Below are 27,559 nucleotides of genomic sequence, written 5' to 3'. Positions count from 1 at the left end.
TTCTGATAATATCTGAGTTATTCCACTTCCAGCAGTATGTGTCTCCATGCCACTACTAGCACAAATTAATTTTTTAAGCCAGAAATAACCTGAGACAAAACATGTATGTTGACACTTTTTAGAAAATGCCTTGCTGAAACAGCATGGCTTAGTCAGAAGCAGGGATAATTCTTTGATCTCATAGGACATGTCCATATGGTGATAGGGATTATTGTAAAAAAGTACCTCTGGGGAAGAGAAGGAAGACATGAAAGAGTATATTCTTCGACCTTATTCCAAGCCTGTTATTCCTTGTTCCATATGGTTCACAAAGGAGTTTTTGTATCTTGTTCTTTAGGGTTCCAGTATTGATTCTCTGCAAACAGCCACCAAAATGACACAAGCTTTCCATCAAGTACACAGAAACCACGGTCTCTCTTTAATGGATGGTAGTTGAAACATGAATGACAAGGAAGTAACTCAGTGACCCAATGACTACTTGATTTGGGTGACAAGGAAGGCAGGATCGCTAACCTGGCTTCTCAACCAAACCAGCAATGCAGCACCTAGGTCTCTCCTATGAAGTTAGTCTGTTAGCAAATATTTTTGTGACTCTACGTTAAGTTTAATATTTCTCTTTGATTTCCTCACTGGGTATTATGGGGTCATTTTTCTGCATAAATACAAGGCACTGGTCAAGGAACATGCCCCATTGAAGTTTTTAATCTCTATTCATGGAAAAGTGAATTCACATTTATGAGACTCTTTTCCTGTCTTTTTCATAGAACATAAATAACATGAGGTTCAAGGATCCCAATCACTTGAAGAGGGCATTTCCCTTTGTTCCTTGTTTTCTCACAACTGACTGGCTCATGTCAGATATCCAAATATCTTTCACCCTGCTTTTGGTTACATTTCCCTAGTGCTGTCAATGTATATTAGGAATGATTTTTCTCAGACCGCAGAGCTATAATCCAAGAACTTGACTGGTGTTTTGAAACTTTGCATAAGAGCAGCTGATATGACTTATATCAGTTTTAATATACTCAGATGCTTCTGTTAGGAAAAACAAGGCATTATACATGGTAAAACAGCTGTATTAACTATGTTTTTTTTTCCCTAAAATTTATACTGCTTTGACATCCTGGGGTCTTGCACACCAAGGAGAGTTTGTTCCAGAGCTAGCTAATTCTTGGAGATAGTTAAGTATTCTACTGCACATGTGCTGTTTTCCGTGCAGAACAATCAATACACAACCTCTGTCACCCCAGCAGTCCATTTTGTCTCCTTCACAGGGCACTTAAACTCTCTACTACTAATCCTCTCTCCTGATCACCCTAGTGCCAGGTCCGAGACAACTTAGGACAGCTCCCACAACCTGCAGCCAAAGAAATCACTCAAATCAGCCCATCCTAAACCAGTTTATCTGGGTTGCCCTGTCTCTATCTGACTGTTCTTTGGTACCAGAACCACAGAAAAAGCTCTCCTACAGTTTTTCCCTGTCTGTCTCCTGACTGACCCTGCGCTCTGAGAACTTCTGTGCAATGTGACCTGCTTCCAGGAAACTATGGCTAAAGGCTTCTTCCTTTGAGATCTCCAGCTCTGTATGTATAACTCCCCTAATGAAAACAAAACCCAGGGACATTTTCAAAAAAATGGTTCATTAGATTTATTTGTACAATGGTTAGATTTCAAGGTTCACAATAAATGCATTCTCGTGCTACCTGTTTTTCATTTTCACTTCTTTTAGATGCTATTTCATATTAATTGCTGTTCGAACAAATGTTTGTTTGCATTTTATATACCTATACATAGAAAAATACATAAAGAAGTAAATTTTGATGAGGTTTGGCAATTTTTTTGACATTTCTATTCTGTTTTTATTTTTAATCTTTCACTTATTTTTTATTTACATAACAGGAAAAAATTTTATGTATTTCGTATAAACAGTTTCAAGAACATAACAATACATATCAGCCTCCTTTCCTTCCCTCTGTTCTTCTACCTTCTATCCTCCTTCTTCTTTTTCTTTTAATTTTTGCAAAGACACAGGTTCAATTTACTTTATAATCAGAAGCTTAACCCTCCACTTAATAAAGGAATCAATAAGTAAAGGTAGGAAAACCACTGTTCCTTGGGAGCATAGAGAAGGACTAAAAACGATAATCAAATCTCAATATAAAACAAAATGTGACAAAGCTATTATATGATACACATATGATTTTTTAATTTTTTTTTAACTTTAGGTCTTACATATAAGGGAAAACATGCAATATTTGTCTTTCTGTCTCAGTTATTTCACTCGGCATGATGTCCTCCAGTGACATCCATTTTGTGGCAAATAGCAGAATGCCATTCACTTTTATAGCTGACTAATATTCCACTTCAGAAGTGATAGAGACATGTTATTCTCAAAATAAACAAAACCTGAGAGAATTCACTGCCACCAGACCACCTTTACAATCTTAAGGAAATCTAACATTAGAAGTAAAAATGAGGGTGGGAGGAGGGATCCAAGATGGCAGAATAGTGACAGGGAGATCTGAATCACGCAGGGCAAAATTAATATGTAAAAAAGGGAGAAAATACATGCCTTAGATAAAGCCATGGGGAATTCTTAGCAGGAAACCAGCAAGAACAGCAGAGATGGTCCAGGTCCATGCTAACAGCAAATAAGAAAAAATTAAAAAAAAAGAACAGCAGAGTCTTTTACCCAGGGAGCAGAGTGCTGGCCCCGACAGACCAGGTGAGAGGGGAGTCTTTGGGTCCACAGATCTGCCCTTTGAGAATCAATAACATTGAGTGACCCTTGTCTGGACTGTTGAGGAATAGTTCTCTTGGGTTTTTTATTACACACATTCTTTTTCTCTTTCTTTTTTTCTTTTATTTCTTGGACTGAGAAGGGGGAGGGTGTGGAGGAGAGCAGGTTCTGTGGGAGGAATTGCTGTGTTCCTAATGTTGTATTTATAATATACATATACATAAAAAAGAAGAAAGTATATGTGTGCACTTGAAATAAATGTTGAAATATGTAATTTCAAACTTGAATGCTATGTTTTTCATATCTTTACGTATATTTACAATATCTCTGTGGCCTTAATTATTTAATTATATCCATCCAGAGCACATGACAGATTTTTTTTAAAAAAAAAAGTAAGCATGAAAACACAAGACACTACCAAATTCACTAACAGAGCAAGTATAATCAGTAACCGATCAATAAAATGACAGGTGTTAATTGTTACCTATCAGTACCAACCTTGAATGGAAATGGTTTAAATTCTCCATTTTAAAAAATTAGGTTATTTGAATAGATAAATATCCAAGACCCCACTATATGCTGCCTACAAGAAACTCACTTCACAAATAAAGATATATACACACTGAAACTGAAAGGCTGGAAAAATGTATACCAGGTAAATGAAAATAAAAAATGAGCAGGATAGCTATACTCATCTCATATAAAACATTTAAAATCAGAAACTATAAAAAGACACAAAGAAAAGACATTATGTATTAAAAATCAATTTAGCATGAAGACATAGCAATCATAAATATATGCATCCAACACAAAATCACCCATACAAATATAGCAAATACTATTAGACCTTTAAAGGGAGAAATAAACTCCAATACAATAATAATGGGTACTTTCAATACCCCACTGTCATCAAAGGGAAGATCATCAAGACAGAATATCAATAAAGACATATCAGAATTGAAACATTGAAACATACTATTGAACAAATGAACATAATGGACATTTACAGGACATTTCATCCAACAGCTACAAAATACACATTCTTCTCATCAACACATGAAATGTTTTCTAGGATACACCATATATTAGGTTACAAATCAAGTTATACTACATTTTAAAAGATGGAAATCATACCTCCTCTGCACTCCCTGGACACAGCAGAGGGCTGGCCTGGAAGAGGAGCAACCGGGACAGAATCCGGCACCCCAACCGGGACTAGAACCCGGTGTGCCGGCACCACAGGTGGAGGATTAGCCTAGTGAGCTGCGGCGCTGGCCAATTTTCAAATTTCTTTTGATATTGCTACCTAAAGAAATTAAAAGCAGACTATACTTATAATTGTACAATGCTAATAGAGTTAAACTCTTATTCTAGAAAACAGAGTAAAAGAATATATTACTATCTATTGTCTAAATACACAACTATCCTAATGGAAAACAGAACAAATTGCAATGGCAATGTATCAGAAACAGTTAATGTGTTACCTAAACTGAAGTATGTGACCTTTTTAAATATGGCATCTATTAATGAAATGATGTATACCTCCCTAAATTCCCATGCGGAAGCCATAAATTCCAATGTGTTTATAGTAGCAGTTTCTAAGAAAGTAATTATCCTTAAATGAAGTTACAAGGTTAGAAGTTTGATCTGAAAAAAGCAGTTTCTGTTCAAAGAGGCAGTTGCAGAAACATATTCTCTTCATCAGTGCATAGAACTTTCTCTAGGATAAACCATATATTAGGCCGTAAAGCAAGTCTCAACAAATTCAGAAAAATTTAAAATCATATCATGTATATTTGCTGATTACAATTGAATTAAGCTGGAAACTAGCTAGTTAAAAAAGTCTAGAAAATAAGCAAACACATTAAAAGTGAACAACATGCTTCTGAATGAATAGTCGGTCATAGAAAAAATCAAAAGAGAAATTAAAAAAATCCTGGAAATGAATGAAGATGACAACACACATACCAAAACTTATAGGATACAGCAAAAGCAGAGCAAAGAGAGGATTTTATAACAAATAGTTCCTACATCAAGATATTGTAAAGACATCAAACAAATGATAAAAAAGGCATTTCAAGGACAAAACAAACCCAAAATGAGTAGGAGGAAACAATTAATTTAGAGACGAAATATACAAAACTGAAAATAAAACAAAAAGTGACACAAAAGATCAGTGAAATGAAAAGCTTATGAAAAGCTTTTTTTGGAAAAAAAAAAAAAAAACTGATGCACCATTGGCCCAACGAACCAAAGAAAAAAAAAAAGATCCTAATTAATAAAACCAGACATACAAAAGGAGATTTTACAATGAGTACACCAGAAATATAAAGGAATCATTACGCATCGCTATAAAGAGCTATATTCCAACAAATTGGAAAAGCTAGACGAAATGGAAGAATTTCTAGACATATACAACTTATCAAAATTGAGTCATGGAGACATAGAAAATGTAAATAGATCAATAACCAAGAGAGTGAATCATTAGTAAAGACCCTCCAAACAAAGAAAAGCCCAGGGCCAGATAGCTTCACTGCTAAATTCTACCAAGGTTTTAAAGAGAAAATAATTATAATTCTTCTCAAACTATTCAAAACAATTGAAAGGAGAGAATCCTACTAAATGCCTCCTATGAGGCCAGTACCACCTTAATTCCAAAACCAGAAAAAGTTACACTAAGAGAACAAATTTCATTTAATTTATATGTGCAGATCCAGGAGGCCCAGTACTACATCAAGACTAATGATTTCTCCAGTAGGTATGGCTAAATCTGAAAAGTGCTGGCTTCAGCAAATCCCAAATGTAGTCCTCAATACATTCAGCATCATCTATTAGAACTCTATATGTGTAGCAAAAGAAAATTTAATTTTTTGAAAGAGGATTTTGACCAGCAATTGAAGACATCTTCCAGTATATCAACCAGCTCTGGAAATAAACTTATAAGGCATGAAAAAAGTGATTAAACAGGCCGGCACCGCGGCTCAATAGGCTAATCCTCCACCTGCTGCGCCGGCACACTGGGTTCTAGTCCCGGTTGCCCCTCTTCCAGGCCAGCTCTCTGCTATGGCCTGGGAGTGCAGTGGAGCATGGCCCAAGTATTTGGGCCCTGCACCCCATGGGAGACCAGAAGAAGCACCTGACTCCTGGCTTCAGATCAGCACAGTGCACCGGCTGCAGCGCGCAGGCTGCGGTGGTCATTGGGGGGTGAACCAACGGAAAAGGAAGACCTTTCTCTCTGTCTCTCTCTCTCACTGTCCACTCTGCCTGTCTCAAAAAAAAGGTGATTAAACATAAAAAGGGAAAGAAACACATTGGCACAGATACAGAGTTGTCAAATATTAGGATTATTATGTTCAAACATTTATATCTGAAAATCTATAGAATGCTGATTTAAAACTATAAACAATATTTTAGAATTAAATGAGATCATATTTAAAATAAAAAATGCATTGGACTCACTACAGAGCAGAAAATTGGTAACTGATTAATTAAATGGAGGTACACAGACAACGTTTAATTTTATGTAGTGAGAACATAAAAAACAGAAAGTAATAGTAGATGGGGCTGGTGCTGTAGCACGGTGGGTTAAGTCGCAGTCTGCAGTGCTGGCATTCCATATAGGTACCGGTTCAAATCCCAGCTCCTCCAATTCCGATTCAGCTGCCTGATAACATGCCTGGGAATGCAGCAGAGGATGGCCTAAAATGCTTGGGCCACTACATCCACATGGAAGTACTAGATAAAACTCCTAGCTCCTGGCTTCCACCTGGCCCAGCCCTGGTCATTGTGGCCATTTGGGGAGTGAACCAGCAGATGGAGGGTCTCTCTCCTCTTTCTGTTTCTCCCCATCTTGCTGTAACTCTGACTTCCAAATAAATAAATAAATCTAAAAAAAGAAAATAATAGAGGATGAAATTTTAAAATTTAATATATTTGCAGTTCGAATTCAAATGAGAAAGACAAAAATTTGGCAGAATAGCAGAAAAAAAAATCATTAAATGAAACATTTCCAAAATTGATACATAACACTACCAACAGATTCATGGAGTATACTAAGCACAAAGAGAATTAAATTTAAGGAAAATTATACCTTTATACACTACACTCATATTATGACTAACACAAAGAATCTGAGTATTTAAAGTTGACAAAGTATTTCAAAGGAAAATAATAGATCAATGGTTTAAAATTATCACTTTAATATTAATAATGAAAATTTATACTAAAGGCAACATTGGTACTTTGATGAAAGGATATCATTGTCGAGGTCCTTTTTTTTTGTAAATAGAGAGAACATGTTTATATGATATACCATTACAAAATTCCAGAGAAGATTGTTGAAACAAAAGGTTTGAAAAGGTCTACCTAGGACTCAAAAAAGTGATAAAATTAATTAAATTTTCTCAAAAGATAAAGACCTAGGATTCACTACCAAGTTTTAAAAAAGGGAGGTGGAAAACATTACTGGATAGAAAAAGAGAAGCAGGGAATCAGATATAGAGAGACAAGATACATAAACTCTAGATAAAATAAATGTGGATTGAATCCAGAGTGAAAGTGAAGAGGTTAGATTTCAATCCCAGCAGGAATTTTTGATTGACATCTGTTTTTACCATGAAGGTTGAGAAAAGCTAATCAGTTAAGAGATTTGCTCCAGCTGCAATCAACTGCTTGGGTGGAGGCATGAAATAGACAGATAATTGGGTATAACCTGAGTTGGAATTGTGCTAGATAAGTGTGACAGAGGGAGAGATATTAGATCTGTACCATAAAAACTCAACTTTCAAACAGAGGGAAAAGGATACAAATGAAGGAAAAAGTGGCTAGAATTCTATTTTTTAACTAACATGTTACGCATACTACATTATAATAAGTAGAAACATTTTTTACATACACTTAGTAGTTTTATGTTCTGGAAAGCCCATTACTGTCTTAAACTATATAAACATTTTGGGATTTACACTGGTCTTGAAGATTTTTGACATTCCATAAATGTTAAAGTAGCATTAAAAATGCCTAAAGTAATATTATCTTACATCCTCCCACATAAATATTAACTATTTCAATTTGCTAACACAAGGGGCTTATTTAAGCTTTGTAAGTCTTTCTTTTGAAATCATTAAAAGTTGTGATATTATTTTAAACATTTTTCCTTATAATTTTATTTCTCTTTCCAATGTTATCTTTGTACAAAAGCTAAGATGTAACTATTGTATATGAGGGTAGACATTATTAAAGCCTGAAACATAAGAAAGAAAAAAAGAATCTCATGTCCTTTGTTGATTTGAACATGCTGTGTACTATCTCCCTTCAAACCACAGAGCATTTCTAATCCAGTAATAAAATACTTAATTAGCAAGTAACGCTTTTGTAATTAGGGATCACTTGTAAAAATAAGAAAAAAAAGTTAAATTCTTTTTTTTTTCATCAAGTGCGGTTTTAGATTTGATAGTCAATAAACAGGTATTTGACATTTTATTCTTTATGTTTATTGTATAATGTGGGAGAAGGACTAAATTAGCTTGAGAAATGATCCCACATTTTACAACACAGTGAAAAACAAACTGGAGTGTGATCAGTGTAACAGTGCTCGTGAATGCAATATCACACTCTGGGTTATACCTAGGCTTCAGCACATGCTACTTGAGTTAATTTGTTGATTTATATAATTTCTATGAACCATAATTTGCTAAACTCTGAATTAGTAGTGATAATATACAACTCCCATAATTGTTCTGACAATTAAATAAAATATTCCATGAAACTGTTTAAATGCGACACCTGATTCCTTGTGAGAAATGCAGTAATTCTAATCTATTTTTGCTATCACTATATTAAGATTAAATGAATAAAGTTAATTTCTGGGTCTAAGGCATGATAATGACACAAAACACAAAAAAACAAGACATATAATGGCAATTTTTTTTTCAGAATCTGTGCTCAATTAACCTGCAAGATATTAGTTCAGTGCATATTATTCTAAATTTTGGGAGAATCGCTAAATTGAATAAATTAAAATAGCATATAAACACATTAATTGGTTTTAAAATAGAATAAGTCATTGCAAGCTATCAGATTAATGTAACATGTAAATTAAAAAAATGCATTTTACCAAAGCTGGCACTGTGGAATAGTAAGCAAAGCCTCCGCCTGTGGTGCCTGGGCACCAGTTTATGCTCTGGCTATTCTTCTTCCAATCCAGTTCTCTGCTTATGGCCTGGGAAAGAAGTGAAAGTTGGCCTAAGTGGTTGGGCTCCTTTGCCTTCATGAGAGACCTGGAAGAAGTTCCTGGCTCCTGGCTTTGGATCATTCCAGCTCCAGCCATTGTGGGATTTGGGAAGTGAACCAGCAGATGGAAAATTTTTCTGTCTGTAACTTTGCCTCTCAAATAGGTAGATAAATAATGTTTAAAAAATAATAATAATGAAAAATTAATTTACCTTGTAATCCATATACATTAAACACAAAAATGCATCTTTGTTATTACAGTTTAAATATAACTGAACCTAATTGAGTATATGCTATGCTGAATATTTAAAAAACAAATACAGTCATATGATTATCATCACAGTAAATATATTCACATATACCAACTTCAGCACTCCAAAAAGTTCCCTTTTCTCTTTTGAACTCAATCCTCTTCTCCCAGAATGAGGCTCTGGCAATAGCAATGAGTTATGTTTTTCTTTAACTTTTCAATTTTAAGACTTTTTGGAAATACACAGTGTTCCAACAATAACACAGAATTCTTGCACTGTCCTCAACCATCCTTTCCTGTATCAATATCTCAAAAAATCCTAGAACAGTTACTAAACAAGGAGATCAACCTCTGTATGATATGATTGGGTAAACAGCAGAATTCTTTGGAACTTCATCAGTTTTGCATTAGTGTCCTCTCTCTATACCAAGAGCTAGTCTTCAATCCCACTTTGCATCTAGAAATCATCCCACTTGGTGAAGGTCCTTGAGAAAAAAACATTTTTCTGCTTAAACATTTGTACAAGTTTAGCAACTGTTTGTAGATCTACCTCATGGAAATCTTTACTGTGCTCTAGTGATGGTCTTCTATTTCTTTGTTCTTTCCTTGTACTGTTTCATAGAGAATAATGTATACTTCTGTTTCATTAGCTTTATCAATCTAAGAAACATTTTATTTTATTCACTCACATAATTTTCCATGTAATGTCTAATAATGTGGATTATTAGTGCATAAAGCTCCAAAGAGTTTAAACTCTGTCTTCAGATCAGCTCAGCCTTTACCAAACAGATGACTAGAGCAAACCGCCATGTTGTTGTCTATATGGTCAATCTTGCATGTTACGGATGTACATGGGGATTGAAATTTCTCAAGATGTAAGTCGTGCTAATTATTAAAAAAAGATATTGCCAATTCATTCAAAGCATACTAAAGGTCTCATATTTCAAGGGCTTTAAGCACTTTTTGCTCATTTGATTCTCATATGAAACAATTTTTGGATGAAAAATTATGAGGCTTACAAGTATATAAGGACTGGAATATGGACTAGAAGCCCTATATTTCTGCTAAAATTTAGTAATTATGAAAATTCTGAAACAAACTTCCTGGATTCAGGACAGACTGCATAAATGAAGGCACATTCCCGAATATATGGTCCGCAATTCAGATGCCAAACATAAATTTGAGGGTTTCCAAGCCATCCATACTGTGATCAACTGGCTACACATTCAGGAATTTCCACACACCCATCAATGATTTACAAACATACCTCACAGAATTCAGAAAGGCAATATACGTGTATATGCATGATTGGAGATTTGTTTTAAAAATAATAAAAGATGGATACATAATGAAATCTAGAAGAATATTGGAAAAAGAAATAGCCACCATGAAACAGAATAAGGTAGCGAAATCTCTGACTCTTGATTATGGCATAACAGAACAGTTTAGAATCAGTTCAGACCAGACCTTCCTATTAGCCCTTTTCCACAGCCCTCCAGGTTTTGCTTGAACACATCATGGTCAACATTGGACACCAGCCAGAGTCATCCTAGGAGGTACACAAGCACAAAAACATCCCTGTCTCTGCAGGAGGGATACAAGCAAGAGGTCTTTATTCCCAAGAAGGAAAAAAGAAGACTCTACATGCAACTTATCAGCAAAGTTGGTAAACAGATAATACTTATTTTCAATTATTGAGCACTTATGCAATGCCAGTTATAATCTACTGGAATTTTTACACAGATTATTCCAAACCATACAAGAACATGAAGTAGACAGTATTCCATTTTATTAACTAGTAGGCTAAAGATCAGAAAGGGTAAGTAGTTTATGATGGCTTAATTTTAAAAAGGGGCAAGCCTGGATATCTATATTCAAAGTTCATGCTTGTTTTTTAATTATTAGTTGTATTCGCCAACCCTCATGAGCAATGTACAGGGCTTTGGGGCAGTCTCAAATATGGTAAAGCTGAGTGTGTTTTGGGAATCTGGGAAACATCAAATGGAGAAATTGGAAAATAAAAAAGAAATATTAAACAAGATAATCAGAGTGATGTAAATCATTAAGAGTTTTTTTTTTTAAATGTCAATGTATCAAAGGTTAGGAACTATTGTTTGAAATGATTAGAGTATGATATCTGAGATGCAAAATAAAAAGTCATTCATTTTGGGCATTTTTTATGTTCACTTTGAAATGACATAGGAAATGGTATAAAAATTAGAGATGGATAATTGAATAGAAAACCTTAGAAAAATAATAAATGTAGCTCCGTTTGCTGATGGCTATGGTAGAAGAATTTATGAAATATATAGAAAAGAAATGGCATGTGGCCTTGAGCACCGTACACAAATCATTCATTCTAAATGACACAAAAATCTAGTTCTTATTAATCAACTCACCATTTAATAAATCCTAAAGTTTAATGTTTAATGTTATTACTTTTATGATACCTAACATAGTATTCAATTTCTTCAGATAATAACATGTTCCCCATGTGATACATAAAAGCTTCTTTCAAGCAATTTACCAAAATCAATTTTTGTCCACAGTTAAAAATAAGTAAGCCTAAATTATGCAAGTTTAGGAAATTAAAGGCAAATTTGAGAAATAAAACAAAATGATTCTTACCCACCAACAGACCCACAATTATTTCTCTACTCTTATCCCATGGCAAAGCCAGAAACAAACCTTTCTCTTTTCATCTTCCCATCCATTTGAGTCTCTCTTTTATTGAAATATTCTGCATGTTGCTTTGAAATTCATTCTTACCTTCAGATTTCATTGGTGACTTCTCCACCTGATGATAACAGAGGTACTTGGCTCTTATTGCAAAGAGAGAACTTTCTATCTAAAGAGTTCAGATAAGATTCATTAACTGAATCTCACCTAATGTGTAGTGGTGAATTAAATTGGATTCAAATCATCATATAGCTCAGATTGATTTGTCCAAATAAAGTGAATAAGTTCAACTTGGAAAATCTAATGGAATTTTGATTCTGTTAATTTAATACCTGTTTATCATATACATGGCTTTGCATTGTGAGGAAATGATTATTTATAAGCTACATTATATAAAATTATACTGCCTGTTAAATTTGATTATTTCCTGAAACATAGCTAAAAATAAAACTTTCTAACTGAAACTTATTTGGAAGTGAAAAATATTCTTTTAAAAAAAAATTCTTTTTTTTTTTTTTTTTATTTGACAGGTAGAGTTACAGACATCGAGAGAGACAGAGAAAGGTCTTCCTTCTGTTGGTTGACTCCCCAAATGGCCACCATGGCCAGCGCTGTGCAGATCCAAAGCCAGGAGCTGGGTGCTTCCTCTCAGTCTCCCAGGCAGTTGCAGGGACCCAAGCACTTAGGCCATCCTCCACTGCCTTCCAGGGGGCCACAGTAGAGAGCTGGACTGGAAGAGGAGCAACCGGGACTAGTACTTGGCACCCCAACCAGGACTAGAGCCCGGGGTGCTAGGGCCAAAGGCAGAAGATTAGCCTGGTTAGCCATGGTGTCGGCTGGAAGTGAAAAGTATTCTAAAATGAAACTTTAAAAATTTAAAACCAATAAAATACTTTATTTCAAGCATTCTTATAAAGGCTAGAGATCAGATTAAAACTTGGAATAAGCGGAAGACTAAAGATTCATTTCCAGGACCAGCACTGTGGCATAGCTGATAAAGCTGTCACCTGAAGTGCCGGCATCCCATAGGGGTGCCAGTTGGGATTCTGGCTGCTCCACTTCCAATCCAGCTCTCTGCTATATGACCTGGGAAAGTAGCAGAAGATGGCCCAAGTCCTTGGGTTCGTGTACCCACGTGGGAGACCTAGAAGAAGCTCCTGGCTCCTGGCTCAGATGGGCACAGCTCGCACAGTTGAGGTCATCTAGAGAGTGAACCAGTGGATGGAAGACCTCTCTTTCTGCCTCTGCCTCTCTGTAACTGCCTTTCAAATAAATATATCCTAAAAAAAAAAGGGGGGGGTGGATTCACTTCCAGGTGAACTCTTCTTTCTTTCCATCAACTCCTTGTACTCGCAATAAAGTATTTCTGAAAAAAATATTGCCAGGATATTAAGCATAATTTCATGTAAATAAGAAAATCCTATAGTTTGGCCTAAGATATAAATGACAGGTAAAATAAAACTCAGCAAAAAAGTACTCATTGAGTAAGCAAATTTCCTTATATTTTTTGATTTTAGTTTAAATTCTCCTATATCACAGTTTTATTTAACTTTCCCTGTTGCTTTTTTCAAATGCTATGAATCAATCTCTTAACCTTCTTTTTAAATTAATGTTGTTTTGGAGATAATTAATGATTTGTAATATATAGAAGAACAGAAAAGTTCAGGGAACTTTATATTCCAAAAGGAAAGATATGGTGACACACTGAGCCAGAAGAAAAAATTAACAAGAGTACAAATTGACAGTGAATTTCTCATGGTCTATTTTTAGACTGTACAGTCACTAATGTAGCTAACTAGTTGAATTTATGGTGAATGACAATTATTTAGTTCACTGGAGTCTACTCATCCATTCTTTTGATACATGTTCTCTATTTCAGGGAAGATCCATTTTCACTCATTCCTTTTTTTTTTTTTTTTTTTGACAGAGTGGACAGTGAGAGAGAGAGCAACAGAGAGAAAGGTCTTCCTTTTTGCCGCTGGTTCACCCTCCAATGGCCGCTGCGGCCAGCGCACCACACTGATCCGATGGCAGGAGCCAGGTACTTATCCTGGTCTCCCATGCGGGTGCAGGGCCCAAGCACTTGGACCATCCTCCACTGCATTCCCTGGCCACAGCAGAGAGCTGGCCTGGAAGAGGGGCAACCGGGACAGAATCTGGCGCCCCGACCGGGACTAGAACCCGGGGTGCGGGTGCCAGCGCCGCAAGGTGGAGGATTAGCCTAGTGAGCCGCGGCACTGGCCTCACTCATTCCTTTTCTAAAGCTGTGTGATTCCTTATGAAATTTAACAATCATAGTATCTTTGTTCCTAAAGACAGAGCAAAAGAATTAGTAAATACATAAGCAAATACAAAATGGTACTGACTGTGTTAAGACTAAAATAGTGATTAGATTTAGTTTTGAAAGTATTAACTTAGAAATATTTAAAATCCTTAAATATAACCGTAACCATATTTAACCATACATGTAATGCAAAGAAAAGAAAAATTAAAGGTAATTTGGCATTACTGTCAAATTCTGCCCAACATTTAGGGGAGAAGTAATATTAATAATATTCATACTCATATTAATCCTAAAACATTCTTTCAATAAATAAAAAAATTCCCCAACTAATTTTTAAAGTCATAATGACCTTGAATCAAAATTTGACATGGTTATTCTAGGAAAAGAAAACTATATGCTAACACTCCACAGTAATATAAATGCAAAATCTCTATAAAGAAATTTGCAGGCAATAGAGTTCAGTAACAAATGAAAAAGACAACCTATTATTGCAAATGTCGTCCGTCCATGAAATGCAAGATTGGTTCAACATCTAAAAGTCAGTCAAAGATGAGTGAGAAGTTAGTGTTGCAGTTAAACTGCTACTTGTAATGAAGACATCCCATACCCAGGTGCCTAGGCTCTAATTCCAGTTCTACTCCCAATTACAACTTATTGCTAATGCAGACCTTGGAAAGTAGCAGGTATGGCTCAAATAATTGGGTGCCATCCTTCTATGTTGGGTTGAGTCCTGCCTCCAGTTTTGATCTGGTCCTGCCCTGCTGCTGGGGGCATTTGGGGCAAGAATCAGCTGACGGGAGAGTACTTTATTTGTCTCTGGTCTCTCATTTTGTCTCTGTGTCCCAAAAACAAATTAAATATTAAAAAAAAATTAGTCAACTGGGTTACTTGGGTTGAATTCCCAGCTCCAGCTTCCGGATATTGCAGAGCCTGAGAGATGCAGTGATGACTCTACTAAATGGGTTCTTGCCATCCACATGGGAGATTTGGTTTGTGTTCCCAGCTCCCAACCTCAGCTTCCCCTTGCAAGCCTTTGGGGAATAAACCAATGGATGGGAGCGTACTCCATCTCTCTCCCTCTCTACTTCTCTGCTTTTCAAATAGGAAAACTTAAATAAATGAAACAATAAAAATAGTAAATGCTCAAGAATGGTTAAGTATCTAAATGAAGTCTATCTAATTATATTTATATAGTTTTTTTCATTTTCATTTTAATAATATGTAAATTATATTTTGTTTATAAGACAGTTTTTGTCAGGCTCTCCCCCTCCGGGAACTGGCCAGGTTGCCACAGAGGAAGAGTTGAGGAGACTGAGGAAGATCAAGCTAAACACACTTTATTGGTACTCTGGGTGACTAGGAGGAGAGATGGCTCAAGCCTACTCCTGCGGGCATTAGGCACTACGGACCAGGAGCTTCTCCCCGCCAGCGCTAGGTAATATGGACCAGGGAGAGAGGCTGGGCAACCTCTGGTTTACAGCATCTGAGGGTCCCCTTATATAGTTTCTAGAGGCTAGCTCCGCCCACATTCCGACCTCCCAGGGTCCTGTAGTCATGGCAATGACAGTTTGTGGTTTGTGGCTAGGCTGTCTAGTTAGGCCATCCCTTTTCAAATCTTACCAGCTAGAGCAGCTACTTTTCTACTTTTCTTTCAAGCTGTGCTACTGTGCGGTTACTTTCTTTCAAACTGCGCTACAGTTATTTTCTTTCAAATGGCACTACAGTTACTTTCTCCATGAATGGTTCTCTAACAGTCCTCCCTTTTCTTTTCTTTAAATGCGCTTGTAGTCCTGAAAAGCCCATTGAGCAGATGGGCCAAGGGGATGAACATTCTTGAGCATATCCCAAATTGATTTCCATATTCGGGATCTTCTTCTTCTCCTCCTCCTTCTCCTTCTCCTTCTCCTTCTCCTCCTTCTCCTTATTCTTACTGTTACTCTTACCCTTACTCTTACTCTTATTCTTATTCTTATTCTTATTCTTATTCTTATTCTTATTCTTATCCTTATCCTTATTCTTATTCTTATTCTTATTCTTATTCTTAATTTCGGGTAGGCCGGGTTCCTTTAGGAGGGCTAGGTATCCCTTCGCAAAATTCCGTCCAATTGAGAAGAGGTGCTGTAAGATAGGCAAGCATACAAGAGCCATACAAAATATTGCTCCTATTTTAAACCATTTCCAGGATGGGAGCCAAGAGGAAACTGTGTCAGTCAAAGTATTTATTGTCTGTTCCACGGTTTTGACTTAACCTATCTTAAATGCCACTGTATTTTGAAGCTGTATTATCTGTAGAGCTCTCTTAGTAATGTTAGCCTCAAGTTGAGCGGTTGTATTTACCCACTCTAGCCAGGTAGATTGATTGTGTTTGAACACATCAGCTAGTTGCGTTGCATTAGGAATGGATAGATTGTTCCACGGAATGGTGGTAACTCAAACTCTTCCAATTGCTTCATACTTGAGTTCTCTTTCCAAAGCTAGTATTTTAATTATCTGTTCTATTTGTACCGTGCCTGCTTTGAGCATCTGGAGCCCCATAGCATATGTCTTAAGCAGTGCTGACTGGTCACCTCACTGAGCTCACTGCTCCTGAATTACCTTCAGGAGGGACTCCAAAGCATCTCCCTGTATTTGTGTAGTGTTTACAGCCAGTGCTCCAGTCAGCGCCAGCTACCATGGCTGCTGACACCGCTATAGCGACAATAGCTGCTGTTACTCCAAAGTCTCTTTTTTTGCGCATCGGTTTTACTGGTATAGTCAAATCAGACATACTTACTGGTACATATTTGAAGGGAGTTGCCTTTACCACCATATATGGAGCCAAGAATGTTATCATTCTCTCTTCCCGTTCCAAGTCCCTTATATAGCAACCGAGCTCCTTTTTAGAATCTAATGGTTGTGTGCATCTAGCATACAATACCTCCCCTTCTATCCTGCATGTCCTACTTCCTGGGTCTTCCCTTACTGGAGGTTTTACAAAATGTTTTTGAAACATTTCATATCCTGCCTGCCAAAAACAATGTGTTGACTATTACTTGGAGGTCTGCATCTGATATATCTAAGCTCTGAGCCATTTTTACAAAAAAAAAAAAAAAAAAAGAGAGACAGAAAACTCATCTTGAATTGTTGACCATTGTATTTTATACTAAGCCTAACACTTGTTCTTCTGTTTTTGCCCTTGGTAATATAATTAAGGTGATAATTGTCATTATCAATCCATAAGCTCTGAGTATAGGTAGTTGAATCTTTCCCACAATCTCAAGTTGCCTAATATTTTTAATTGTTTAAGTATTTGCTTACCTTCAATTAACTTACCTTTATCTGGGTCCCATCTCCGTTTGCTGCTGCTTTTTCCATTTCTGGAGTTCTTTAGTCTTAGCTCTGGAATATGAAATCCCTAATTCTTTTTGTAAAAAGCACCTTACAAACACATTAGTTCTTTTGACAGGATAATTGCAATTGATATTCCATTAGTGCCTAATTGGAAATTCCCAAGTCCTGAGGTCCTGGGGCTGGAACCATCCTAACATGTCTTTAGGGCAAGGTAATAATCCCCTATGCAGGGGATTATTCAAAGGATGGTAGTGGGCCCTTTCCAGTCTTTACTGTTTGGTAATCTATAAAAGCAAAAGAGTTTTTTGTCTTTAAATTTCTGGAGTTGGAGTGTTTGCTTTAGTTCTTGCCATCTCTGATGCATGTATCTTTCAGGAGTATAGCCCCCTCTTCCTCCCCTTTACTTTTGATTAAGGGCAATAAGAACCAATTGTAGCCGTGCTTCAATCATTTGAACCACATCAGCAAATTTATCCATTTCCTGTTTTAAGGATTGATTAGCTCTCTCAACCATTCCCTGCGACTGTGGATTATAGGGTATGCCTGTGGTATGATCAATATTTAAATATCAGCACAGCCCCATGACCCTTTCTGCTGTGAAGTTAGGGCCATTATCTGGTTGGAGTGCTTGGATATGAAATAGGTTCTGTAGTTCTAATATTCCCCATACTGTTTCCTGAGCAGTTTCCTCAGGAATTAGCTTAGCCCATAGAAGGCCAGTAGATGTCTCAATGGCTACTGGAATTAACTGGGCCTCATAGTGGGTCACATCCATTTGCCACAGTCCTGGCCCTGATCTACTAATATGAGGAGTAGTTCCTCCTTTATGCACACACTTGGGGCAGTTCTTTGTTATTTGTTCTGCTACAATTCTTGGTAAACTGAATTGTTGTCTCAAGTATGACACACCACTATGCCATTTAGCATGATCATCTGTGGCTGTCTCAATATGTTCTAGAAAAAAGATGTTTGGTGCCTTACTTATGTTATGGAGGACAGGCATTAAAATCAACTGAATTATTAGTTGTCCTGTTTTTACATATACTATTTTTTGGGATAGGTTGACCAATCTTATCTTTAAAGGATTTTGATCTCCTGGGCTGATGAAATCTCCAACTACCCTTACTTTGGCCTCAATCATCTCTGATGTTTCTGTTATCCACCCCCACTGTCCTGGGATTATGGTAATTTGTGTTTGTAGGTTAAGGGTCTCTGTTACCTTTGGCACAAGTACCAGATCTTTTGGGGCACTTATGGAGTATCCAATCTGTTCTGGTTCTTTTTCCTTAATGTGACCACCTTGTACTACCAGGTTATTTGAGTTGTATTTATTTGTGAAACTAATTTGTCAATATTTTCATTGCCTGGGATTCCCTTATGTCCAGGCACCCATTGGATGTAAATTTCTTCTTTACTTTCTATAGCTTCTAATATGATTCTAAGCAAGGGTTCTTCAATATTTAAAGGTAGGGATCTGGCCTCAATTAATGTATATACATATTGGGAATCCATAACTATATTCATTATCGGGGCTCCTTCCTGAAGGGCTAGTAGCATGGCTCTTTTTTCTAATTCTTGATTACTTCCCTTACTCTCTTTAACTAGTTTAACTCCATCTGATCTCCAAAAACCATATTTTCCTTGCCCATGTTTGCTTCCTCCATCAACATAGTAAGTAGGTCCTGGCATGGGATGACCTTGAAGACTGCTTAGCGCCCTTCTAAGCATTAAAGGCACATGGATACATTCAATCCGTGGTACCCAATGCAAGTAGGGGTCTTCCTGAATCATAATATCTAAATCCTCTTTTTTTTGTAGGTAACCTATATATAAGTTCTTGCCCTATTCGTATAATACATTCTTGTCTGATTTTATGTAGACATTTTAGGGCTCTAGTTAGAGGAGATGCTGCTAATACCTTTGGAAATTCCTGTCTACCTACCCAAAGGATATCAGCTCCTTGGTGCACTTTATAATTTTTGGTGTTACCTCCCATCATAACTGATCAGTAAACTTCCTTGCTGGGGTCCCAGTAGCTTAAAGGTTTGTGTTCTTGTAATAGCCTCCTTACAGTCCGTAACTCCTGTCTTGCTTCGGAGGTCCATTCCCTGATACTATCTAACTCTTGGTTTCCCTTCATCATGAGAGTAAAAGGTTTTGTCTTAATTCCAGGAACAGCTTGGGTCATCCGATTAAGGAGTCCTACTAACTTTTGTAATTCATTTAGGGTGGGTTTCTCTGGAAGTTCTGGCAACTCTAGTCTTTGCAATGTCCATTTATTCGGGTGTAACAAGTACCCCATCCATGAAAAGGGATATTGTTCTTGTAATTCCTCATTTGGGGTCTCAAATCCCTTTTCTAGAAGCATTTTTCTAAGTTTTTCTATGACCAGTTTGTGTTGTTTTGGAGAATGATCAGACCCAATATATATATCATCCATATATTGATAAAGATCTACTTCTGGGTGTTGTTGTCTCCAGGGCTTTAGTATGTCCCTTAGTGTACTTTGATAAATCAAGGGACTGAATACAAAACCTTGTGGGAGACAATTCCAAACATACCTAAGGCCTGGACCTTGATTATTAACCTCTGGGATGGTAAAAGCAGTGTACTGCCTGAAGTCCTTATCCAGAGGGGTGGTAAAATAAGCATCCCCTATATCCAGATCAGTAACCTGATTTCTTCTTTGTAATCCTCCAGGGTGTGGAATACCTAATTGAACTTCTCTTCCCTTATCTACTAATTTATTAAGTTCTCTAAAATCTATTAGCATTCACCATTTACCTGAGTTTTTCCTTATCACAAATGTTGGAGTGTTCCATGGATTATCTGGGCTTGCTGGAGATATCTTCCCTTCCTCTAGTAGTCTTTTTGTTATTTCCTTAATTCCGTCTGATTTTTCTTTGGTTAAAGGCCATTGGGGAATCAAGGGACCTTTATTAGGATCTTTCATTTTTATCTTTATTGGGTTAATTTGGGTAGAGAGTTGCACCATAATTAGGGCTACCCCTAACTTTGTTAAGATATCCCTTCCGAATATATCGATGGGAATATCTGGGGATATTAGTATCGATGTCTTCGTCTTCCTTCCTTTTTTGTCTTTCAGTGTAACTTGTGATATCTTTTGTAATTTAGAGCACCCTCCCACCCCCTTTATATTTTGCCATCCTTCTGTTATCCCTTCTTTTATTCCTTCAGCCTCTTGTTCCCTTATTATGGTTAAATCGGCTCCTGTGTCTAACAGCCCTATTATATCTTTTCCCCCTAGGCTTACCTTTAAGGTAGGTCTTTGTTTTAATTCCATTTTGGTAATTTTGGGTAGATTCCTGTTCCAGGGGCTTCCGTCTGTGTTTCCCCCAGGGGTGGGGCAGACAGTGGGATAGATGACTGGATATTCTGGGCAGATGCCATCATGGTCTGGGGGGCATTGCCCCCCACTTTCCCATTTTTTGGCTGTCTACATACTTTTGCCATATGTCTGGTTCTCTCACAATTATAGCATTTTAGTGGAGTTTTTTCTCCACTCCTACAATTTCTTGCCATATGCCCCTTTTTTCCACACCTGTAACAATTTCCCTGAAAACTTCTTGACCCTTGCTGTCTATCTCCAGCCTTTAAGGCCTCTGCCAGCATGGCCATCTTATAGGAGGTGGATCCAAATTCTCTACAGGGATACATTTTTTCTTCTAATGAATCTCCTGGTCTTAAATTTCTAAACAACTTTTTACATTCTTCATTAGCATTTTGAATGCTCATGGTGTCCTTTAAATATGTTCTCAAATCCTCTCTAGATGTTTCCATATCAATCTGAGTAAATAATCAATTAATAAACTCAGGGTAGGGTTCTTTGGGCCCTTGTCTGATGCTGACTGCTTTAGGAACCCCACTGAGAGTTCTCTGGCATTTTTGAAGTGCCTCAAGAACCCATGTTCTATAGAAGGCTCTGGCATCAGCGAATCTAGGGCCAGCTGCTGCTTCTGGTGCTAATCCAATTCCCCTAATATGAACCGATGTTAGCGGCATTGGTCCAGCTGCATCGTCTGGGGGAGGAGGATGCATCTCATGCCATGCTCTCGCCTTCTCTTTTATCTTGTCTGTGACTAGTTGTTTCTCTGCTGCAAAGCCAGGAGTTACATTTAGTAGCATATTGATGTCTACTGATGTAAAGTTTATTGAAATTACCCCCAAAGAAAGTGATGGTAGCTGGGTGCATGAGACCATGTTCCTGAAATTGTTTAAGCCAACCGGCTATTAGTCCAGGTCCCACAGGCTCATTCTCGTCTACCACCTCTTAACATTATCGGGTAAGCTGACTGTTATTTTGCTTTTTCTTCCTTACTTAACTCCCTGGGAAGAACCTGAGGTTTTTGCCTACATTTTGTTATGGCATCATAGAGCTTACAGGCATCTCCTGTATTTTTTGGATTTAATCCCTTGCCACAACAAATTAACACCTTAAGGGTGTCTACTGCACATTTATAATGTTTCCCTGTTGTGGCACCTTCTCCTCTTTGTAGAAATTCCTCCAGGAAGTTTTCTACTTCTTCCAAGGTCTGCAGATCTTGGAGGTCCTGTCCTGTACAAGCTGCTGCCAGCTTACAAGCCCATGTTACATTTCCTCGTGAATAGCACTTCACTTTCTTACCTCTTGGTGCCCGGCTTGGAAGGACCTTCACCTTCTCTATACTCACTATTGCCTGCCTATATTTTTTTGACTGGGACATCCCACCCATTGTGGTCTCTTTCAACCACTGCTACTCACCCTTTCAAGGATTCCTCAAAGGCTCGTCTCCTTACCAGTAGATTTCAGGTCCCTGTTCTGTTCGGGTGCCAGCTGTCAGGATCTCCCCCTCCGGGAACTGGCCAGGTTGCCACAAAGGAAGAGTCCAGGAGACTGAGGAAGATCAAGCTAAACACACTTTATTGGTACTCTAGGTGACTAGGAGGAGAGATCGCTCAAGCCTACTCCTGTGGGCACTAGGCACTACGGACCAGGAGCTTCTCCCCGCCAGCGCTAGGTAATATGGACCAGGGAGAGAGGCTGAGCAACCTCTGGTTTACAGCATCTGAGGGTCCCCTTATATACAATTTCTAGAGGCTAGCCCCGCCCACATTGTGACCTCCTAGGGTCCCATAGTCATGGCAATGGCAGTTTGTCTAGTTAGGCCACCCCTTTTCAAATCTTACCAGCTAGAGAAGCTACTTTTCTACTTTTTTTCAAGCTGTGCTACAGTTACTTTCTTTCAAATGGTGCTACACTTTCTCCATGAATGGTTCCCTAACAGTTTTCTTTCTTCAGTGTCTTGTTTTCTGCCCAAATGCCAATGGAAGATATTAAGATATTATGTAGTTTAACTGTTTGATGTTTTGATTTTATATTGTGTGAGTGTTTACCACAGATCTTAGCTCTACAATTCTATTTTTTTTTTTGTGATTTAATGAGTCTCTAACCTTTGCTAGAGTTGTGTATTATATGCAGTTAATGTATACCACCTCATCTGCTCACTACAATGAATAAATGAGGGTGCTTCACAAAGTTTGTGAAAGGATAAAATTAAAAGATAACTTTATTTGAGTGCAAAAATATTTGAAATCCATACATGTTTTTCACAATATGCCTTTTCAAGAAATGTTTGAAGGCCATTTAAATTAGTATATTATCTGAGATGCAGTAGATAATGACTAGGCATCTTTAGTACTCTTTTTATAAAACTTCCGAAATACACGGAAATAATGATATTTGAAAATGATAGGTGAATCAATGAATCACTCATATGAACAAAAATAATACTTTTCAATATTATTTAAATCTCATGCTATTTATATATCTGTTCTCTAACTTGATGACAATAATGAATGTTAGGTATATCATTATTTTTGAGTTAAAATGAATCTGAGGTTCATAGAAGTGGTTATTCCTCCACAGCAAATATAGTAAGAGATAATCAGATATAGGGATTAAATGTGTCCTGTTTTTAAGATCAAGCAATCTGTATTTCACTCCATTCTTCTTTTGTTATATAGATAAAATAATTTTACAAAATATAAGGGAGTGATAAATTATGGTCATCATAATTGATATTTAAATTTTCTAGTAATGTTTTCCAGAATAAGTCATATTTTTGTTTCAAATTTTCCATGAAACTTGTTACGTTTCTGTTCTTTATTACCTTCATGTATTTAATAAACCGAATTTCTCCAAATGTGAAGTGACAGACAATATATGGCAAATCATCTTTTCCTGCACAGTAGTTGAATATATTAGATTCAGTGTCTCAAGTGGTATATTTTCTGTCTCTCATCTCTAAAAACTGTGTATTCAATCTGCACTGTGAGCCTAATGACATAGTAACAATCCAGATTTTAGGAGAAAGGAGTCCTAAATGTGCTGAAACAGATACTTCATTATGTTATCACAGCTTCTTATATCTATGATCATAAGGAATGTTTTTAGGCTCCTAACATTCTTATTATAAATAAATAATTATGAAGAAAAGAAAAAGTAATGTGAAAATATTACACTTGTGGTTGGGGATTAGTAGTAACTATAGCATACTCTTTGTATGTTTTTAAAATAGGTCAGATATGCAGCATACTGTTAAGTAAATTTTTAGTTATAAATTTTCCTATCATATATTACAGAGCATTAAAAGCTACATTTCTATTAGAAAAATTTTCTGAAATAACACATACAATAGAATTTTAATAAAAGAGGTTCGTCATAAATAACAAAATTTGAAACCTGATACTAAATATTCTTATTTGATGGTATCTAAAAAGAAACATAAAGATTAAAGAACAATTCATTAGACCAATTAGAACAATTATTATTTTGTAAAATGCATTTGAGTTGGAGGAGAGAAATATTTTCTTTAAAAAATAAAGCAAATAAAACCAGTAATTTGCATGCTGTATTGACAATAGTCTTTTATGTACTAAATTTTTTTTTGTTTATAAGGATAAATGAATTACCAAAAATCCATTATCTTATATCATTAAAACTATATAAATGTATATCTAAATGCATGAAGTCCTTTCCCAAGAAATTTATTATAAAGCATGATTGTAAACGCAGCTGTGCTTTATTTCTCTAATTAACATAAGAAAAGCAGTAAATTTTGGTATTCATAAGAAACATTTGATTTTTCCTCATCTTTAAAAATTAACACTGATTACTGCTACTTAAATTTATGATACAAGGCACTGCAATTTCTTTGGAAATGCATTTCCCCATTTAGTTAGTTCATTTCTTCTAAAGTTCTCTTTTCCTCCAGGTTATAGAACATTTGGTTCCTTTTGCACAACATTTCATCATATGGCATTCTCAATGTACCATTTTCAGTGAATGAATATTGAACAGCAGTTGCAAAGCTATTTTGATGGAGTTCTGGTTTTCAACAGATAATAGAATCCCTAGAAAAATGAGCTATAGCTATCTCAGCTTGAATTGAAATGTGAATATCTTCCACATTTATATGTATTTAGACAATCTTTATAATGTCATATTACTTGGGGAGAACTAGTTGAAATGAGAAACGATTGTAAAGCCAAAAAGTTAGGAGATGACAGAAAGTCTTTGGCATACATAAGAGAAATCTGTTTGTTTAGAAATAAGTACAGAAATCACTTAAAATTTTATTTGCATTCTATCATGGTGAACAGTTTTAAATTATTTTAATGAGCTTTATATAATGATGGACTGTCTGTTGCTTGTGCATAAAGGTGTAGACAGAAAAAAAATGATTAAAAATATATAGTTTTGACAATGATTATATGTGTTCATATACAAATATCTTGTATTTGTGCTTCCAATTATATTATCATTTATTACTTTATTCCTATAGGTAAATTCCAAAGTGGGATGCAAGGATATGTTTTTTATTTCTATTAATATGTGTAAAGTTGTGATTTTAGACACTATATTTACCAAATCTGATTATCAATTTGTTACATGGATTTGTGGAAGTTATCTGGAAGAAAGCAGCATTGAAATAACAATAATAACATGTAAGCAAGCAATGTTTATAAAGTGCCCAATATGGTCAAGTTAACTAGGTTAAATAATACAGCAATGCACTTGTTTTGTTCTTGTCTAATTCATAACTCTCACATTACACAAAAAGGGAAGGCATTCCTCAAAAGTTTTGTAAGACAAACAATAAATAATCTGAAGTCATATAGGGTGAAAAATAATAGTTGAAGTAAATATACAGTTTTGCAATCCTGAGAGAAGAACCACAGAAGTTTCTTTGGGAATTTAGAGATTGTGTTGAATATTAGTTAACAGGGCTTCTTAGCACCACACCAAGTTTCTGGTGTGGTGGATTATCTAAGTGTTCAAGGAAAATCTGTTTCCAAGTCTCTACAGGAATTGTCCAGAGATTGAAGGGCAATCAAGAGACTGTACACTCAGATGTAATCTGCTATAGCCCAGAGCAGAATTTATTCTACTTTTAATTAACCACATTACAGCATGACCAGTGGGTAATAGATGCAGCTTTGGGCAGTCAGCCCACCTCAGTAAAGAACATACCATAACCCATCTCAGCAACAGCATAGATTGCTTAAACTTTTGAGGAGGATAGCTACAAATGATACCAGATTACTAAAATGCATCTTTAATGTGCTATGCCACTATACTCCAACAAGCATAAGAAACTTCCAGTGAGCCATGACCTGAACTAAATAGCAAAATAAGGAGCCTAAACCCCCAAAAACTAGGAATTGAAATTTCAAAATGCTCAAAAGAATAGATGTTTTAAGGAAACTAAATGAAATTCAAGAGAACAAAGAGAAAGAATTCAATATTCTAATGTAGATTTGATAGAGAAATAGATGTAACTAAACAAATCAAGCAGAAATTCTTCTATTTAAAAATCCACTAAATGAAACTAAAAACACAATAAAAAGTTTCAATAGCATACTAGAACAAACAGAAGAAAGAATAATGAGCTCAAAGACAGGGTATCTGAAAATACACAATTGGAGGGAAAAAAAGAGAATCAAGAAAAATGAACAAAGCATACAAATAATAATAGCATGGAAACGGCAAATGTTTGTGTTACTGATTTCAAGAGGGACTTGAACATTCCAAAGGGGTAGAAAGAACTTTCAAAGTCATAATGACAGAAAACGTTCCAAACCTATGAAAAGATACACTATCTTGGTACAAAAAGATCAAAGGTTACCAGTCAGATTCAATCCAGTCAAATCTACCCCAAGGCATATTATAACATCTCCATTGTCAAAGTTAAAGAAAGGATGCTTGACGCAGGGGCTGTGGTACAGCGGGTTAAAGCCTTGGGCTGCAGTGCCAGCATCCCTTATGGGTGCTGGTTCCATGAGTCTCAGGTGCTCTGCTTCCCATCCAGCTCCCTGCTAATGCACCTGGGAAAGCAGCGAAGGATGGCCCAAGTCCTTGGGCCCTGCATCCACCTGGGAAACCTGGAAGGAGCTCCTGGCTCCTGGTTTCAGATCGGCTGAGCTCCGGGCATTGCAGTCCTTCCAGTTGATGGGAGATTTTGTCTCTCTTTCTCTCTCTCTCTCTCTCTCTCTCTCTCTCTCTCTCTCTAACTCTACTTTTCAAATAAAAGAATGCTTGAGATGAGGATCATACCACTAGAGTAGTAGCTTATGCTGCTGGACTTGGCGTACAGAATTAGAAAAGAATTAATGAAAATAATAGAAGTTGGGTCAATGATCCAGGAACTGTTAACTCAAATCTGAAGTTGAAGACTAACATTACTAAAACCTTTGCTATGTGAAATGGCATTTTTACAGTGACGAATAAAGGAAGAAAGAAAAAGAACATTGTCAACCAAGATTCCATATCTGACAAATCTATTTTCAACAGGTCAAAATTAAGATATTCCATAATAAACATAAATGGAAAGAATTTGTCTCTGGTAAATTTGAAATATAAAAAAATGTTAAAGGAAATCCTGAAATGTTAAAGTAAAATACAATTGACAATGACACAAATAGTATATGAAATAACAAAATTCTGGGAAAGGTAACAACATGGGTAATGATGAAAGACAATGTTGCT

General features: G+C 36.4%; 1 long non-coding RNA gene across 6 annotated transcripts in view; it reads right to left on the bottom strand.

Annotated features, from left to right (window-relative positions):
• The window catches only part of LOC103350108 (uncharacterized), a 30,680-nt gene extending 8,090 nt beyond the window's left edge, over positions 1-22,590 (bottom strand). For 2 of the 6 annotated variants that reach the window (XR_011390133.1, XR_011390134.1), the window contains exon 1: positions 226-22,590. This is a non-coding gene — a long non-coding RNA (uncharacterized lncRNA). The remainder of the gene's footprint in view (positions 1-225) is intronic. The other 4 variants (XR_011390137.1, XR_011390136.1, XR_011390135.1 and 1 more) reach the window with 4 other exon arrangements.
• Between the last annotated feature and the right edge of the window lie 4,969 nt (positions 22,591-27,559).

This window comes from Oryctolagus cuniculus, chromosome 7, assembly GCF_964237555.1.
Source record: "Oryctolagus cuniculus chromosome 7, mOryCun1.1, whole genome shotgun sequence".
Classification (NCBI taxonomy): Eukaryota; Metazoa; Chordata; class Mammalia; order Lagomorpha; family Leporidae; genus Oryctolagus; species Oryctolagus cuniculus.
Note: the sequence above shows the minus strand (reverse complement) of the source record. Positions and strands in the feature narration are given on the sequence as shown.